At 50.9% G+C, this 18366-nt stretch overlaps 1 non-coding gene across 1 annotated transcript; it reads right to left on the bottom strand.

The window, feature by feature from the left end:
* Window positions 1-1013: 1013 nt before the first annotated feature.
* On the bottom strand, window positions 1014-1087 carry TRNAN-GUU (transfer RNA asparagine (anticodon GUU)). Its single transcript has one exon. It is a non-coding gene; the product is annotated as a tRNA-Asn (tRNA).
* Window positions 1088-18366: the final 17279 nt, after the last annotated feature.

Below are 18366 nucleotides of genomic sequence, written 5' to 3'. Positions count from 1 at the left end.
TTCGAACCTCCAACCTTTTGGTAAACAGCCCAACACGCTAGCCAATTGCGCCACGGAGACAGTCGTGCTCCGCTCTCACCACGGTCAGAACACTTCTCCAAAGATATCAATGCAAAAAAAACGACACACCGCTCATGTGGGGGCTCGAACCTCCAACCTTTTGGTTAACAGCTGAACGCGCTAGCTAATTGCGCCAAGGAGATAGTCGTGCTCCACTCTCACCACCGTCAGAACATTTCTCCAAAGCTATCAGCGCAAAGAAAAAAAGAGACACACCGCTCTCGGGAGGGCACGAACCTCCAACCTTTTGGTTAACAGCCGAACGCGCTAGCCAATTGCATCACGGAGGTAGTCGTGCTCCACTCTCACCACCATACGAACATTTTTCTAAAGGTATCAGCGCAAAGAAAAAAAAGAGACACACCGCTTTTGGGAGGGCTCGAACCTCCAACCTGTTGGTTAACCACTCTACGCGCTAGCCAATTGCGCCAAGGAGACAGTCGTGCTCCACTCTCACCACGGTCAGAACACTTCTCCAAAGATATCAGTGCAAAGAAAAAAAAGCGACACACTGCTTATGGGAGGGCTCGAACCTCCAACCTTCTGGTTAACAGCCGAACGCGCTAGCCATGTGCGTAATGGAGGTAGTCGTGCTCTACTCTCACCACCATCAGAACATTTTTCCAAAGGTATCAGCTCAAAGAAAAAAAGAGGCACAGTGCTCCCGGGAGGGCTCAAACCTCCAACCTTTTGCTTAACAGCCGAAGCACTAGCACATTGCGCCATGGAGACAGTCATGCTCCACTCTCACCACCGTCCGAACATTTCTTCAAAGCTATCAGCGCAAAGAAAAAAAAGAGACACACTGCTCCCGGCAGGGTTCGAATTCCTCCAACTTTTGCTTAACAGCCAACGCACTAACAGATTGCGCCACGAAGGCAGTCATGCTCCACTCTCACCACGGTCAGAACACTTCTCCAAAGCTATCAGCGCAAAGAAAAAAAGCGATACACTGCTCCCGGGAGGGCTCGAACCTCCAACCTTTCGGTTAACAGCTGAACACGCTAGCCAATTGCGCCACGGAGACAGTCGTGCTCCACTATCACCACTGTCGGAACATTTCTCCATAGCTGTCAGCGCAAAGAAAAAAAAAACACACACACTGCTCCCGGGAGGGCTCGAATTCCTCCAACCTTTTGCTTAGCAGCCGACGCACTAACAGATTGCTCCACGGAGACAGTCGTGCTCCACTCTCACCCCCGTCAGAACATTTCTCCAAAGCTATCAGCGCAAAGAAAAAAAAGAGACACACCGCTCTCGGGAGAGCTCGAACCTCCAACCTTTTGGTTAACAGCCGAACGCGCTAGCCAATTGCGTCACGGAGGTAGTCGTGCTCCACTCTCACCACCATCAGAACATTTTTCTAAAGGTATCAGCGCAAAGAAAAAAGAGACACACTGCTCATGGGAGGGTTTGAACCTCCAACCTTTTGGTTAACAGCCCAACGTGCTAGCCAATTGCGCCATGGAGACAGTCGTGCTCCACACTCACCACGGTCAGAACACTTCTCCAAAGATATCAGCGCAAAGAAAAAAGCGATACACTGCTCCAGGGAGGGCTCGAACCTCCAACCTTTTGCTTAACAGCCAACGCACTAGCAGATTGCGCCAAGGAGACAGTCGTGCTCCACTCTCACCACTGCCGGAACATTCCTCTATAGCTGTAAGCGCAAAGAAAAAAGCGACACACCGCTCATGGGAGGGCTCAAACCTCCAACCTTTTGGTTAACAGCCGATCGCGCTAGCCATTGCACCACGGACCCAACCGCGCTCTACTCTCACCACTGTCAGAACGTTTCTCCAAGGCTATCAGCGCAAATAAAAAAGCGACACACTGCTCCCGGGAGGGCTCGAACCTCCAACCTTTTGCTTAACAGCCGACGCACTAGCAGATTGCGCCACGGAGACAGTCGTGCTCCACTCTCACCACCGTCAGAACATTTCTCCAAAGCTATCAGCGCAAAGAAAAAAAGAGACACACCGCTCTTGGGAGGGCTCAATCCTCCAACCTTTTGCTTAACAGCCGACGCACTAACAGATTGCGCCACGGAGACAGTCGTGCTCCACTCTCACCACCGTAAGAACATTTCTCCAAAGCTATCAGCGCAAAAAAAAAGAGACACACCGCTCTCGGGAGAGCTCGAACCTCCAACCTTTTGGTTAACAGCCGAACGTGCTAGCCAATTGCGTCACGGAGGTAGTCGTGCTCCACTCTCAAAACCATCAGAACATTTTTCTAAAGGTATCAGCGCAAAGAAAAAAAGAGACACACCGCTCATGGGAGGGTTCGAAACTCCAACCTTTTGGTTAACAGCCCAACGTGCTAGCCAATTGCGCCATGGAGACAGTCGTGCTCCACACTCACCACGGTCAGAACACTTCTCCAAAGATATCAGTGCAAAAAAAGCGACACACTGCTCATAGGAGGGCTCGAACCTCCAACCTTTTGGTTAACAGCCAACGCACTAACAGATTGCGCCACGAAGACAGTCGTGCTCCACTCTCACCACTGTCGGAACATTTCTCCATACCTGTCAGCGCAAAGAAAAAAGCAAGACGCCGCTCCTGGGAGGGCTCCAACCGCCAAACTTCCGATAAACAGCCGATCGCACTAGCAGGTTGCGCCACAGAGACAGTCGTGCTCCACTCTCACCACTGTCGGAACATTTCTCCATAGCTGTCAGCGCAAAAAAAAAACCGAAACGCCGCTCCTGGGAGGGCTCCAACCTCCAAACTTTCGGTAAACAGCCGATCGCGCTAGCCAAATGCGCCACGTAGACAGTCGTGCTTTACTCTCACCACCGTCAGAACATTTCTCCACAGCTGTCAGCGCAAAGAAAAAAGAGACACACCACTCTCGGGAGGGCTCGAACCTCCAACCTTTTGGTTAACAGCTGAACGCGCTAGCCAATTGCGCCAAGGAGATTGTCGTGCTCTACTCTCACCACCGCCAGAACATTTCTCCAAAGCTATCAGCGCAAAGATAAAAAGCGACACACTGCTCCCGGGACAGCTTGAACCTCCAACCTTTCAGTTAACAGTTCATCGCGCTAGCCGATTCTGCCACGGAAACAGTCGTGCTCCTTTCTCACCACCGTCAGAACATTTCTCCTAAGCTATCAGCGCAAAGAAAAAAAAGAGACACACCGCTCTCGGGAGGGCTCAATCCTCCAACCTTTTGCTTAACAGCCGACGCACTAGCAGATTGCGCCACGGAGACATTAGGGCTCCACTCTCACCACCGTCACAACATTTTTCCAAAGCTATAAGCGCAAAGAAAAAAAGAGAGACACACCACTCACGGGAGGGTTCGAACCTCCAACCTTTTGGTTAACAGCAGAACGCGCTAGCCACTTGCGTCACGGAGGAAGTCGTGCTCCACTCTTACCACGGTCACAACACTTCTCCAAAGATATGAGTGCAAACAAAAAAAGACACACCCCTCTCGGGCGGGCTCGAACCTCCAACCTTTCGGTTAACAGCTGAACACGCTAGCAAATTGCGCCACGGAGACAGTCGTGCTCCACTCTCACCACTGTCGGAACATTTCTCCATAGCTGTCAGCGCAAAGAAAAAAAACACACACACTGCTCCCGGGAGGGCTCGAATTCCTCCAACCTTTTGCTTAACAGCCGACGCACTAACAGATTGCTCCACGGAGACAGTCGTGCTCCACTCTCACCACCGTCAGAACCTTTCTCCAAAGCTATCAGCGCAAAGAAAAAAAAGAGACACACCGCTCTCGGGAGAGCTCGAACCTCCAACCTTTTGGTTAACAGCCGAACGCGCTAGCCAATTGCGTCACGGAGGTAGTCGTGCTCCACACTCACCACGGTCAGAACACTTCTCCAAAGATATCAGTGCAAAAAAAGCGACACACCGCTCATAGGAGGGCTCGAACCTCCAACCATTAGGTTAACAGCCGACGCACTAGCAGATTGCGCCACGGAGACAGTCGTGCTCCACTCTCACCACTGTCGGAACATTTCTCCATAGCTGTCAGCCCAAAGAAAAAAAAGAGACACACTGCTCCCGGGAGGGCTCGAACCTCCAACCTTTTGCTTAACAGCCGACGCACTAGCGGATTGCGCCACGAAGGCCGTCGTGCTCCACTCTCACCACTGTCGGAACATTTCTCCATACCTGTCAGCGCAAAGAAAAAAGCAAAACGCCGCTCCTGGGAGGGCTCCAACCTCCAAACTTTCGGTAAACAGCCGACCGCACTAGCCAAATGCGCCACGTAGACAGTCGGGCTGTATTCTCACCACTGTCAGAACATTTCTCCACAGCTGTCAGAGGAAAGAAAAAAGAGACACACCACTCTCGGGAGGGCTCGAACCTCCAACCTTTTGGTTGACAGCTGAACGCGCTAGCCAATTGTGCCAAGGAGATTGTCGTGCTCTACTTTCACCACCGCCAGAACATTTCTCCAAAGCTATCAGCGCAAAGATAAAAAGCGACACACTGCTCCCGGGACGGCTTGAACCTCCAAACTTTCAGTTAACAGTTGATCGCGCTAGCCGATTCTGCCACGGAAACAGTCGTGCTCCTCTCTCACCACCGTCAGAACATTTCTCCAAAGCTATCAGCGCAAAGAAAAAAAAGAGACACACCGCTCTCGGGAGGGCTCGAACCTCCAACCTTTCGGTTAACAGTTGAACGTGCTAGCCGATTCTGCCACGGAAACAGTCATGCTCCACTCTCACCACCGTCAGAACATTTCTCCAAAGCTATCAGCGAAATGAAAAAAAAGAGACACACTGCTGCCGGGAGGGCTCGAACTTCCAACCTCTTGCTTAACAGCTGACGCAATAACAGATTGCGCCACGGAGACAGTCGTGCTCCACTCTCACCATCGTCAGAACATTTCTTCAAAGCTATCAGCGCAAAGAAAAAAAAGAGACACACCGCTCTCGGGAGGGCACGAACCTCCAGCCTTTTGGCTAACAGCCGAACACGCTAGCCAATTGCATCACGGAGGTAGTCGTGCTCCACTCTCACCACCATACGAACATTTCTTCAAAGCTATCAGCGCAAAGAAAAAAAAGAGACACACTGCTCCCGGGAGGGCTCGAACCTCCAACCTGTTTTTTAACAGCCCTACGCGCTAGCCAATTGCGCCAAGGAGACAGTCGTGCTCCGCTCTCACCAAGGTCAGAACACTTCTCCAAAGATATCAGTGCAAAGAAAATAAAGCGACACACTGCTTATGGGAGGGCTCGAACGTCCAACCTTCTGGTTAACAGCCGAACGCGCTAGCCAAGTGCGTAACGGAGGTAGTCGTGCTCTACTCTCACCACCATCAGAACATTTTCCAAAGGTATCAGCGCAAAGAAAAAAGAGACACACTGCTTCCGCGAGGGCTCAAACCTCCAACCTTTTGCTTAACAGCCGAAGCACTAGCACATTGCGCCATGGAGACAGTCATGCTCCACTCTCACCACCGTCCGAACACTTTTTCAAAGCTATCAGCGCAAAGAAAAAAAAGAGACACACTGCTCCCGGGAGGGCTCGAATTCCTCCAACTTTTGCTTAACAGCCAACGCACTAACAGATTGCGCCACGAAGACAGTCGTGCTCCACTCTTACCACCATCAGAACATTTCTCCAAAGCTATCAGCGCAAAGAAAAAGAAAGAGACACACCGCTCTCGGGAGAGCTCGAACCTCCAACCTTCTGGTTAACAGCCGAACGCGCTAGCCAAGTGCGTCACGGAGGTAGTCGTGCTCCACTCTCACCACCATACGAACATTTTTCTAAAGGTATCAGCGCAAAGAAAAAAAGAGACACACCACTCATGGGAGGGTTCGAAGCTCCAGCTTTTTGGTTAACAGCCGATCGCGCTAGCCATTGCACCACTGACCCAACCGCGCTCCACTCTCACCAACGTCAGAACGTTTCTCCAAAGCTATCAGCGCAAAGAAAAAAAGCGACACACTGCTCCCGGGAGGGCTCAAACCTCCAACCTTTTGCTTAACAGCCGACGCACTAGCACATTGCGCCACGGAGACAGTCGTGCTCCACTCTCACCACCGTCCGAATATTTCTTCAAAGCTATCAGCGCAAAGAAAAAAAAGAGACACACTGCTCCCGGGAGGGCTCTAACCACCAACCTTTTGGTTAACAGTTCATCGCGCTAGCCGATTCTGCCACGGAAACAGTCGCGCTCCACTCTCTCCACCGTCAGAACATTTCTTCAAAGTTATCAGCACAAAGAAAAAAAGAGACACACCGCTCTTGGGAGGGCTCGAACCTCCAACCTTTTGCTTAACAGCCGACGCACTAGCAGATTGCGCCACGGAGACGGTCATGCTCCACTCTCACCACTGTCACAACATTTATCCAAAGCTATTAGCGCAAAGAAAAAAAAAGAGACACACCACTCTCGGGAGGGCTCGAACCTTCAACCTTTTGGTTAACAGCTGAACACGCTAGCCAATTGCGTCCCGGAGGTAGTCGTGCTTCACTCTCATCGCCATCAGAACATTTTTCAAAGGTATCAGTGTAAAAAAAAAGAGACACACCGCTCAAGGGAGGGTTCGAACCTCCAACCTTTTGGTTAACAGCGCTAGCCAATTGCGCCACGGACACAGTCGTGCTCCACTCTCACCACGGTCAGAACACTTCTCCAAAGATATCAGTGCAAAGAAAAAAAAGCGACACACCGCTCATGGGAGGGATCGAACCTCCAACCTTTTGGTTAACAGCTGATCGCGCTAGCCAATTGCGCCAAGGAAATAGTAGTGCTCTACTCTCACCACTGTCAGAACAATTCTCCAAAGCTATCATCGCAAAGAAAAAAAAGACACACCGCTCTGGGGAGGGCTCGAACCTCCAACTTTTTGGTTAACCACTGAACACGCTAGCCAATTGCGCCACCGAGACAGTCGTGCTCCACTCTCACCACTGTCGGAACATTTCTCCATAGCTGTCAGCGCAAAGAAAAAAGCAAAACGCCGCTCCCGTGAGGGCTCGAAACTCCAACCTTGCGGTAAACAGCTGATCGCGCTAGCCAAATGCGCCAAGCAGACAGTCGTGCTCTACTCTCACCACCGTCAGAACATTTCTCCACAGCTGTCAGCGCAAAGAAAAAGAGACACACCTCTCTCGGAAGGACTCGAACCTCAAACCTTTTGGTTAACAGCTGAACGCGCTAGCCAATTGCGCCAAGGAGATAGTCGTGCTTCACTCTTACCACCGTCAGAACATTTCTCCAAAGCTATCAGCGCAAAAAAAAGAGACACACCGCTCTCGGGAGGGCTCGAACCTCCAACTTTTTGGTTAACCGCCAAACGCGCTAGCCAATTGAGTCACGGAGGTAGTCGTGCTCCACTCTCACCACCATACGAACATTTTTCTAAAGGTATCAGTGCAAAGAAAAAAGGAGACACACCGCTCATGGGAGGGTTCGAACCTCCAACCTTTTGGTTAACAGCCCAACGCGCTAGCCAATTGCGCCACGGAGACAGTCGTGCTCCGCTCTCACCACGGTCAGAACACTTCTCCAAAGATATCAGTACAAAGAAAAAAAAGCGACACACTGCTCCCGGGCAGGCTCGAACCACCAACCTTTTGGTTAACAGCGCTAGCCGATTCTGCCATGGAAACAGTCACGCTCCACTCTCTCCACTGTCAGAACATTTGTCCAAAGTTATCAGCGCAAAGAAAAAAAAGAGACACACCGCACTTGGGAGGGCTTGAACCTCCAACCTTTTGCTTAACAGCCGACGCACTAGCAGATTGCGCCACAGAGACGGTCGTCCTCCACTCTCACCACTGTCGGAACATTTCTCCATAGCTGTCAGTGCAAAGAAAAAAAAGAAACACACTGCTCCCGGGAGGGCTCGAATTCCTCCAACTTTTGCTTAACAACCGACGCACTAACAGATTGCGCCACGGAGACAGTCGTGCTGCACTCTCACCACCGTCAGAACATTTCTCCGAAGCTATCAGCGCAAAGAAAAAGAAAGAGACACACCGCAATCGGGAGAGCTCGAACCTGCAACCTTCTGGTTAACAGCCGAACGCGCTAGCCAATTGCATCACGGAGGTAGTCGTGCTCCACTCTCACCACCATACGAACATTTTTCTAAAGGTATCAGCGCAAAGAAAAAAAGACACACCGCTCATGGGAGGGTTCGAAACTCCAACCTTTTGGTTAACAGCCCAACGCACTGGACAATTACGCCACGGAAACAGTCGTGCTCCACTCTCACCACGGTCAGAACACTTCTCCAAAAATATCAGTGCAAAGAAAAAAAGCGACACACCGCTAATGGGAGGGCTCGAACCACCAACTTTTTGGTTAACAGCCGATCGCGCTAGCCATTGCACCACGGACCCAACCGCGCTCCACTCTCACCACCGTCAGAACGTTTCTCCAAAGCTATCAGCGCAAAGAAAAAAAGCGACACACTGCTCCCGAGAGGGCTCAAACCTCCAACCTTTTGCTTAACAGCCGACGCACTAGCACATTGCGCCACGGAGACAGTCGTGCTCCACTCTCACCACCGTCCGAACATTTCTTCAAAGCTATCAGCGCAAAAAAAAAGAGACGCACTGCTCCCGGGAGGGCTCGAACCACCAACCTTTTGGTTAACAGTTAACGCGCTAGCCGATTCTGCCACGGAAACAGTCGCGCTCCACTCTCTCCACCGTCAGAACATTCCTCCAAAGTTATCAGCGCAAAGAAAAAAAAAGAGACACACCGCTCTTGGGAGGGCTTCAACCTCCAACCTTTTGCTTAACAGCCGACGCACTAGCAGATTGCGCCACGGAGACGGTCGTGCTCCACTCTCACCACCGTCACAACATTTTTCCACAGCTATCAGCGCAAAGAAAAAAAGAGACACACCGCTCTCGGGAGGGCTCGAACCTCCAAACTTTTGGTTATCAGTTGAATGCGCTAGCCGATTCTGCCACGGAAACAGTCTTGCTTTACTCTCACCACCATACGAACATTTTTCTAAAGGTATCAGCGCAAAAAAAAGAGACACACCCCTCATGGGACGGTTCGAATATCCAACCTTTTGGTAAACAGCCCAACGCGCTAGCCAATTGCGCCACGGAGACAGTCGTGCTGCGCTCTCACCACGGTCAGAACACTTCTCCAAAGATATCAATGCAAAAAAACGACACACCGCTCATGGGGGGGGCTCGAACCTCCAACCTTTTGGTTAACAGCTGAACGCGCTAGCCAATTGCGCCAATGAGATAGTCATGCTCCACTCTCACCACCGTCAGAACATTTTTCCAAAGCTATCAGCGCAAAGAAAAAAAAGAGACACACCGCTCTCGGGAGGGCTCGAACCTCCAACCTTTTGGTTAACAGCCGAACGCGCTAGCCAATTGCATCACGGAGGTAGTCGTGCTCCACTCTCACCACCATACGAACATTTTTCTAAAGGTATCAGCGCAAAGAAAAAAAGACACACCGCTCATGGGAGGGTTCGAACCTCCAACCTGTTTTTTAACAGCCCTACGCGCTAGCCAATTGCGCCAAGGAGACAGTCGTGCTCCGCTCTCACCACGGTCAGAACACTTCTCCAAAGATATCAGTGCAAAGAAAAAAAAGCGACACACTGCTTATGGGAGGGCTCGAACCTCCAACCTTCTGGTTAACAGCCGAACGCGCTAGCCAAGTGCGTAACGGAGGTAGTCGTGCTCTACTCTCACCACCATCAGAACATTTTTCCAAAGGTATCAGCGCAAAGAAAAAAAGAGACACACTGCTCCCGGGAGGGCTCAAACCTCCAACCTTTTGCTTAACAGCCGAAGCACTAGCACAATGCGCCATGGAGACAGTCATGCTCCACTCTCACCACCGTCCGAACATTTCTTCAAAGCTATCAGCGCAAAGAAAAAAAAGAGACACACTGCTCCCGGGAGGGCTCGAATTCCTCCAACTTTTGCTTAACAGCCAACGCACTAACAGATAGCGCCACGAAGACTGTCGTGCTGCACTCTCACCACCATCAGAACATTTCTCCAAAGCTATCAGCGCAAAGAAAAAGAAAGAGACACATCGCTCTCGGGAGAGCTCGAACCTCCAACCTTCTGGTTAACAGCCGAACGCGCTAGCCAAGTGCGTCACGGAGGTAGTCGTGCTCCACTCTCACCACCATACGAACATTTTTCTAAAGGTATCAGCGCAAAGAGAAAAAGAGACACACCGCTCATGGGAGGGTTCGAACCTCCAAACTTTTGGTTAACAGCCCAACGCGCTAGCCAATTGCGCCACGGAGACAGTCGTGCTCCGCTCTCACCACGGTCAGAACAATTCTCCAAAGATATCAGTGCAAAGAAAAAAAGCGACACACCGCTAATGGGAGGGCTCGAAGCTCCAGTTTTTGGTTAACAGCCGATCGCGCTAGCCATTGCACCACTGACCCAACCGCGCTCCACTCTCACCAGCGTCAGAACGTTTCTCCAAAGCTATCAGCGCAAAGAAAAAAAGCGACACACAGCTCCCGGGAGGGCTCAAACCTCCAAACTTTTGCTTAACAGCCGACGCACTAGCACATTGCGCCACGGAGACAGTCGTGCTCCACTCTCACCACCGTCCGAACATTTCTTCAAAGCTATCAGCGCAAAGAAAAAAAAGACACACTGCTCCCGGGAGGGCTCGAACCACCAACCTTTTGGTTAACAGTTGATCGCGCTAGCCGATTCTGCCACGGAAACAGTCGCGCTCCACTCTCTCTACCGTCAGAACATTTCTTCAAAGTTATCAGCACAAAGAAAAAAGAGACACACCGCTCTTGGGAGGGCTCGAACCTCCAACCTTTTGCTTAACAGCCGACGCACTAGGAGATTGCGCCACAGAGACGGTCGTGCTCCACTCTCACCACTGTCACAACATTTTGCAAAGCTATTAGCGCAAAGAAAAAAAAAGACACACCACTCTCGGGAGAGCTCGAACCTCCAACCTTTTGGTTACCAGCTGAACACGCTAGCCAATTGCGTCCCGGAGGTAGTCGTGCTTCACTCTCATCACCATCAGAACATTTTTCAAAGGTATCAGTGTAAAGAAAAAAAGAGACACACCGCTCAAGGGAGGGTTCGAACCTCCAACCTTTTGTTTAACAGTGCTAGCCAATTGCGCCACAGAGACAGTCGTGCTCCACTCTCAACACGGTCAGAACACTTCTCCAAAGATATGAGTGCAAAGAAAAAAAAGCGACACACCGCTCATGGAAGGGCTCGAACCTCCAACCTTTTGGTTAACAGCCGATCGCGCTAGCCAATTGCGCCAAGGAAATAGTAGTGCTCTACTCTCACCACTGTCAGAACAATTCTCCAAAGCTATCAGCGCAAAGAAAAAAAGACACACCGCTCTGGGAAGGGCTCGGACCTCCAACTTTTTGGTTAACCACTGAACACGCTAGCCAATTGCGCCACGGAGACAGTCGTGCTCCACTCTCACCACTGTCGGAACATTTCTCCATAGCTGTCAGCGCAAAGAAAAAAGCAAAACGCCGCTCCCGTGAGGGCTCGAAACTCCAACCTTGCGGTAAACAGCTGATCGCGCTAGCCAAATGCGCCAAGTAGACAGTCGTGCTCTACTCTCACCACCGTCAGAACATTTCTCCACAGCTGTCAGCGCAAAGAAAAAGAGACACAACTCTCTCGGAAGGACTCGAACCTCAAACCTTTTGGTTAACAGCTGAACGCGCTAGCCAATTGCGCCAAGGAGATAGTCGTGCTTCACTCTCACCACCGTCAGAACATTTCTCCAAAGCTATCAGAGCAAAAAAAAGAGACACACAGCTCTCGGGAGGGCTCGAACCTCCAACTTTTTGGTTAACTGCCGAACGCGCTAGCCAATTGAGTCACGGAGGTAGTCGTGCTCCACTCTCACCACCATACGAACATTTTTCTAAAGGTATCAGTGCAAAGAAAAAAGGAGACACACCGCTCATGGGAGGGTTCGAACCTCCAACCTTTTAGTTAACAGCCCAACGCGCTAGCCAATTGCGCCACGGAGACAGTCGTGCTCCGCTCTCACCATCATCAGAACATTTTTCCAAAGGTATCAGCACAAACAAAAAAAGACACACCGCTTTCGGGAGGGGTGGAACCTCCAACCTTTTGGTTAGCAGCCCAACACGCAAGCCGATTGCGCCACAAAGACAGTCATGCTCCACTCTCACCACGGTCAGAACACTTCTCCAAAGCTATCAGCGCAAAGAAAAAAAGCGATACACTGCTCCCGGGAGGGCTCGAACCTCCAACCTTTTGCTTAATAGCCAACGCACTAGCAGATTGCGCCAAGGAGACAGTCGTGCTCCACTCTCACCACTGCCGGAACATTCCTCTATAGCTGTAAGCGCAAAGAAAAAAGCGACACACCGCTCATGGGAGGGCTCGAACCTCCAACCTTTTCGTTAACAGCCGATCGCGCTAGCCATTGCACCACGGACCCAACCGCGCTCTACTCTCACCACTGTCAGAACGTTTCTCCAAAGCTATCAGCGCAAATAAAAAGCGACACACTGCTCCCGGGAGGGCTCGAACCTCCAACCTTTTGCTTAACAGCCGACGCACTAGCAGATTGCGCCACGGAGACAGTCGTGCTCCACTCTCACCACCGTAAGAACATTTCTCCAAAGCTATCAGCGCAAAGAAAAAAAAGAGACACACCGCTCTCGGGAGAGCTCGAACCTCCAACCTTTTGGTTAACAGCCGAACGCGCTAGCCAATTGCTTCATGGAGGTAGTCGTGCTCCACTCTCACCACCATACGAACATTTTTCTAGAGGTATCAGCGCAAAGAAAAAGAGAGACACATCGCTCATGGGAGGGTTCGAACCTCCAACCTTTTAGTTAACAGCCCAACGCACTAGCCAATTGCGCCACGGAGAAAGTCGTGCTCCGCTCTCACCACGGTCAGTACACTTCTCCAAAGATATCAGTGCGAAGAAAAAAAGCGACTTACTGCTTATGGGAGGGCTCGAACCTCTAACCTTCCGGTTAACAGCCGAACGCGCTAGCCAAGTGCGTAACGGAGGTAGTCGTGCTCTACTCTCACCACGGTCAGAACACTTCTCCAAAGATATCAGTGCAAAGAAAAAAAGCGACACACCGCTAATGGGAGGGCTCGAACCTCCAGCTTTTTGGTTAACAGCCGATCGCGCTAGCCATCGCACCACGGACCCAACCGCGCTCCACTCTCACCACCGTCAGAACGTTTCTCCAAAGCTATCAGCGCAAAAAAAAAAAACGAAACACTGCTCCCGGGAGGGCTCAAACCTCCAATTTTTTGCTTAACAGACGACGCACTAGCACATTGCGCCACGGAGACAGTCGTGCTCCACTCTCACCACCGTCCGAACATTTCTTCAAAGCTATCAGCGCAAAGAAAAAAAGAGACACACTGCTCCCGGGAGGGCTCGAACCACCAACCTTTTGGTTAACAGTTGTTCGCGCTAGCCGATTCTGCCACGGAAACAGTCGCGCTCCGCTCTCTCCACCGTCAGAACATTTCTCCAAAGTTATCAGCGCAAAGAAAAAAAAGAGACACACCGCTCTTGGGAGGGCTCGAACCTCCAACCTTTTGCTTAACAGCCGACGCACTAGCAGATTGCGCCACGGAGACGGTCGTGCTCCACTCTCACCACTGTCACAACATATTTCCGAAGCTATCAGCGTAAAGAAAAAAAAAGAGACACACCACTCTCGGGAGGGCTCGAACCTCCAACCTTTTGGTTAACAGCTGAACACGCTAGCCAATTGCGTCACGGAGGTAGTCGTGCTTCTCTCTCATCACCATCAGAACATTTTTCAAAGGTATCAGTGTAAAGAAAAAAAGAGACACACCGCTCAAGGGAGGGCTCGAACCTCCAAACTTTTGGTTATCAGTTGAACGCGCTAGCCGATTCTGCCACGGAAACAGTCTTGCTCCACTCTCCCTACCGTCAGAACACTTCTCCAAAGATATCAGTGCAAAAAAAAGCGACACACCGCTCATAGGAGGGCTCGAACCTCCAACCTTTTGGTTAACAGCTGAACGCGCTAGCCAGTCCCGCCAAAGAGATTGTCGTGCTCTACTCTCACCACCGCCAGAACATTTCTCAAAAGCTATCAGCGCAAAGATAAAAAGCGACACACTGCTCCCGGGACGGCTTGAACCTCCAAACTTTCAGTTAACAGTTGGTCGCGCTAGCCGATTCTGCCACGGAAACAGTCGTGCTCCTCTCTCACCACCGTCAGAACATTTCTCGAAAGCTATCAGCGCAAAGAAAAAAAGAGACACACCGCTCTCGGGAGAGCTCGAACCTCCAACCTTTTGGTTAACAGTTGAACGCGCTAGCCGATTCTGCCACGGAAACAGTCGTGCTCCACTCTCACCACCGTCAGAACATTTCTACAAAGCCATCAGCGCAAAGAAAAAAAAGCGACACACTGCTCCCGGGAGTGTCGAACCTCCAAGCTTTTGCTTAACAGCCGACGAACTAGCAGATTGTGCCACGGAGACAGTCATGCTCCACTCTCACCACCATCAGAACAATTCTCCAAAGCTATCAGCCCAAAGAAAAAAATACACAATGCTCTCGCGAGGGCTCGAAACTCCAACCTTTTGGTTAGAGTTGATCGCGCTAGCCGATTCTGCCACGGAAACAGTCGTGCTTTACTCTCACCACCGTCAGAACATTTCTCCAAAGCTATCAGCGCAAAGAAAAAAAAGAGACACACTGCTCTCGGGAGGGCTCGAACCTCCAACCTTTTGGTTAACAGCCGAACGCGCTAGCCAATTGCTACACGGAGGTAGTCGTGCTCCACTCTCACCACCGTCAGAACATTTCTCCAAAGCTATCAGCGCAAAGAAAAAAAAAGAGACACACCGCTCTTGGGAGGGCTCAATCCTCCAACCTTTTGCTTAACAGCCGACGCTATAACAGATTGCGCCACGGAGACAGTCGTGCTCCACTCTAACCACCGTAAGAACATTTCTCCAAAGCTATCAGCGCAAAGAAAAAAAAGAGACACACTGCTCTCGGGAGAGCTCGAACCTCCAACCTTTTGGTTAACAGCCGAACGCGCTAGCCAATGGCGTCATGGCGGTAGTCGTGCTCCACTCTCACCACCATCAGAACATTTTTCTAAAGGTATCATCGCAAAGAAAAAAAGAGACACACCGCTCATGGGAGGGTTCGAACCTCCAACCTTTTGGTTAACTGCCCAACGTGCTAGCCAATTGCGCCATGGAGACAGTCGTGCTCCACACTCACCACGGTCAGAACACTTCTCCAAAGATATCAGTGCAAAAAAAAGCGACACACCGCTCATAGGAGGGCTCGAACCTCCAACCTTTTGGTTAACAGCCGACGCACCAGCTGATTGCGCCACGGAGACAGTCGTGCTCAACTCTCACCACTGTCGGAACATTTCTCCATAGCTGTCAGCGCAAAGAAAAAAAAAGAGACACACTGCTCCCGGGAGGGCTCGAACCTCCAACCTTTTGGTTAACAGCCGACGCACTAACAGATTGCGCCACGAAGACAGTCGTGCTCCACTCTCACCACTGTCGGAACATTTCTCCATACCTGTCAGCGCAAAGAAAAAAGCAAGACGCCGCTCCTCCGAGGGCTCCAACCTCCAAACTTCCGGTAAACAGCCGATCGCACTAGCAGATTGCGCCACAGAGACAGTCGTGCTCCACTCTTACCACTGTCGGAACATTTCTCCATAGCTGTCAGCGCAAAGAAAAAAGCGAAACGCTGCTGGTGGGAGGGCTCCAACCTCCAAACTTTCGGTAAACAGCCGATCGCGCTAGCCAAATGCGCCACGTAGACAGTCGTGCTTTACTCTCACCACCGTCAGAACATTTCTCCACAGCTGTCAGCGCAAAGAAAAAAGAGACACACCGCTCTCGGGAGGGCTCGAACCTCCAAACTTTTGGTTAACAGCTGAACGCGCTAGTCAATTGCGCCAAGGAGATTGTCGTGCTCTACTCTCACCACCGCCAGAATATTTCTCCAAAGCTATCAGCGCAAAGATAAAAAGACACACTGCTCCCGGGACGGCTTGAACCTCCAAACTTTCAGTTAACAGTTGATCGCGCTAGACGATTCTGCCACGGAAACAGTCGTGCTCCTCTCTCACCACCGTCAGAACATTTCTCCAAAGCTATCAGCGCAAAGAAAAAAAAAGAGACACACCGCTCTCGGGAGGGTTCGAACCTCCAACCTTTTGGTTAACAGCAGAACGCGCTAGCCACTTGCGTCACGGAGGAAGTCGTGCTCCACTCTCACCACGGTCACAACACTTCTCCAAAGATATCAGTGCAAAGAAAAAAAAGACACACCCCTCTCGGGAGGGCTCGAACCTCCAACCTTTTGGCTAACAGCTGAACACGCTAGCCAATTGCGCCACGGAGACAGTCGTGCTCCACTCTCACTACTGTCGGAACATTTCTCCATAGCTGTCAGCGCAAAGAAAAAAAAGAGACACACTGCTCCCGGGAGGGCTCGAATTCCTCCAACCTTTTGCTTAACAGCCGATGCACTAACAGATTGCGCCACGGAGACAGTCGTGCTCCACTCTCACCACCGTCAGAACATTTCTTCAAAGCTATCAGCGCAAAGAAAAAAAAGAGACACACCGCTCTTGGGAGGGCTCGAACCTCCAACCTTTTGCTTAACAGCCGACGCACTAGCAGATTGCGCCACGGATTCGGTCGTGCTCAACTCTCACCACCGTCACAACATTTTTCCAAAGCTATCAGCGCAAAGAAAAAATAAGAAACACACCACTCTCGGGGGGCTCGAACCTCCAACCTTTTTGTTAACAGCCGAACGCGCTAGCCAAGTGCATCACGGAGGTAGTCGTGCTCTACTCTCACCACCATCAGAACATTTTTCCTAAGGTATCAGCGCAAAGAAAAAAGAGACACACCGCTCTTGGGAGGGTTCGAACCTCCAACCTTTCGGTTAACAGCCCAACGCGCTAGCCAATTACGCCACGGAAACAGTAGTGCTCCACTCTCACCACGGTCAGAACGTTTCTCCAAAGCTATCAGCGCAAAGAAAAAAAGCGACACAATGCTCCCGGGAGGGCTCGAACCTCCAACCTTTTGCTTAACAGCCGACGCACTAGCACATTGCGCTACGGATACAGTCGTGCTCGACTCTCACCACCGTCAGAACATTTCTTCGAAGCTATCAGCGCAAAAAAAGAGACACACTGCTCCCGGGAGGGCTCGAACCTCCAAACTTTTGGTTAACAGTTCATCGCGATAGCCGATTCTGCCACGGAAACAGTCGCGCTCCACTCTCTTCACCGTCAGAACATTTCTCCAAAGTTATCAGCGCAAAGAAAAAAAAAGAGACACACCGCTCTTGGGAGGGCTCGAACCTCCAACCTTTTGCTTAACAGCCGACGCACTAGCAGATTGCGCCACGGATTCGGGCGTGCTCAACTCTCACCACCGTCACAACATTTTTCCAAAGCTATCAGCGCAAAGAAAAAATAATAAACACACCACTCTCGGGAGGCTCGAACCTCCGACCTTTTGGTTAACAGCCGAACACGTTAGCCAATTGCGTCCCGGAGGTAGTCGTGCTCCACTCTGACCACCGTCAGAACATTTTTCTAAAGGTATCAGCGCAAAGAAAAAAAGAGACACACCGCTCATGGGAGGGTTCGAACCTCCAACCTTTTGGTTAACAGCCCAACGTGCTAGCCGATTGCGTCATGGAGGCAGTCGTGCTCCACACTCACCACGGTCAGAACACTTCTCCAAAGATATCAGCGCAAAGAAAAAAGAGACACCGCTCTCGGGAGGGCTCGAACGTCCAACCTTTTGGTTAACAGTTGATCGTGCTAGCCGATTCTGCCACAGAAACAGTCTTGCTCCACTCTCACCACTGTCAGAACATTTCTCCAAAACTATCAGCGCGAAGAAAAAAAAGAGACACACCGCTCTCGGGAGGGCTCGAACCTCCAACCTTTTGGTTAACAGCCGATCGCGCTAGTTAATTGCGTTACGAAGGTAGTCGTGCTCCATTCTCACCACCATCAGAACATTTTCAAAGGTATCAGAGCAAAGAAAAAAAGGGGCACACCGCTCATGGGAGGTTTCGAACCTCCAACCTTTTTGTTAAACCGAACGCGCTAGCCAAGTGCGTCACGGAGGTAGTCGTGCTCTACTCTCACCACCATCAGAACATTTTTCCTAAGGTATCAGTGCAAAGAAAAAAAGCGACACACCGCTCATGAGAGGGCTCGAACCTCCAACTTTCTGGTTAACAGCCGATCGCGCTAGCCATTGCACCACGGACCCATCCGCGCTCCACTGTCACCACCAT

This window comes from Rhipicephalus microplus, unplaced genomic scaffold (assembly GCF_043290135.1).
Source record: "Rhipicephalus microplus isolate Deutch F79 unplaced genomic scaffold, USDA_Rmic scaffold_17, whole genome shotgun sequence".
In the NCBI taxonomy this organism is placed as follows: domain Eukaryota; kingdom Metazoa; phylum Arthropoda; class Arachnida; order Ixodida; family Ixodidae; genus Rhipicephalus; species Rhipicephalus microplus.
The sequence above is the reverse complement of the archived record's forward strand: the minus strand, read 5'-3'. Positions and strand labels throughout refer to the sequence as shown.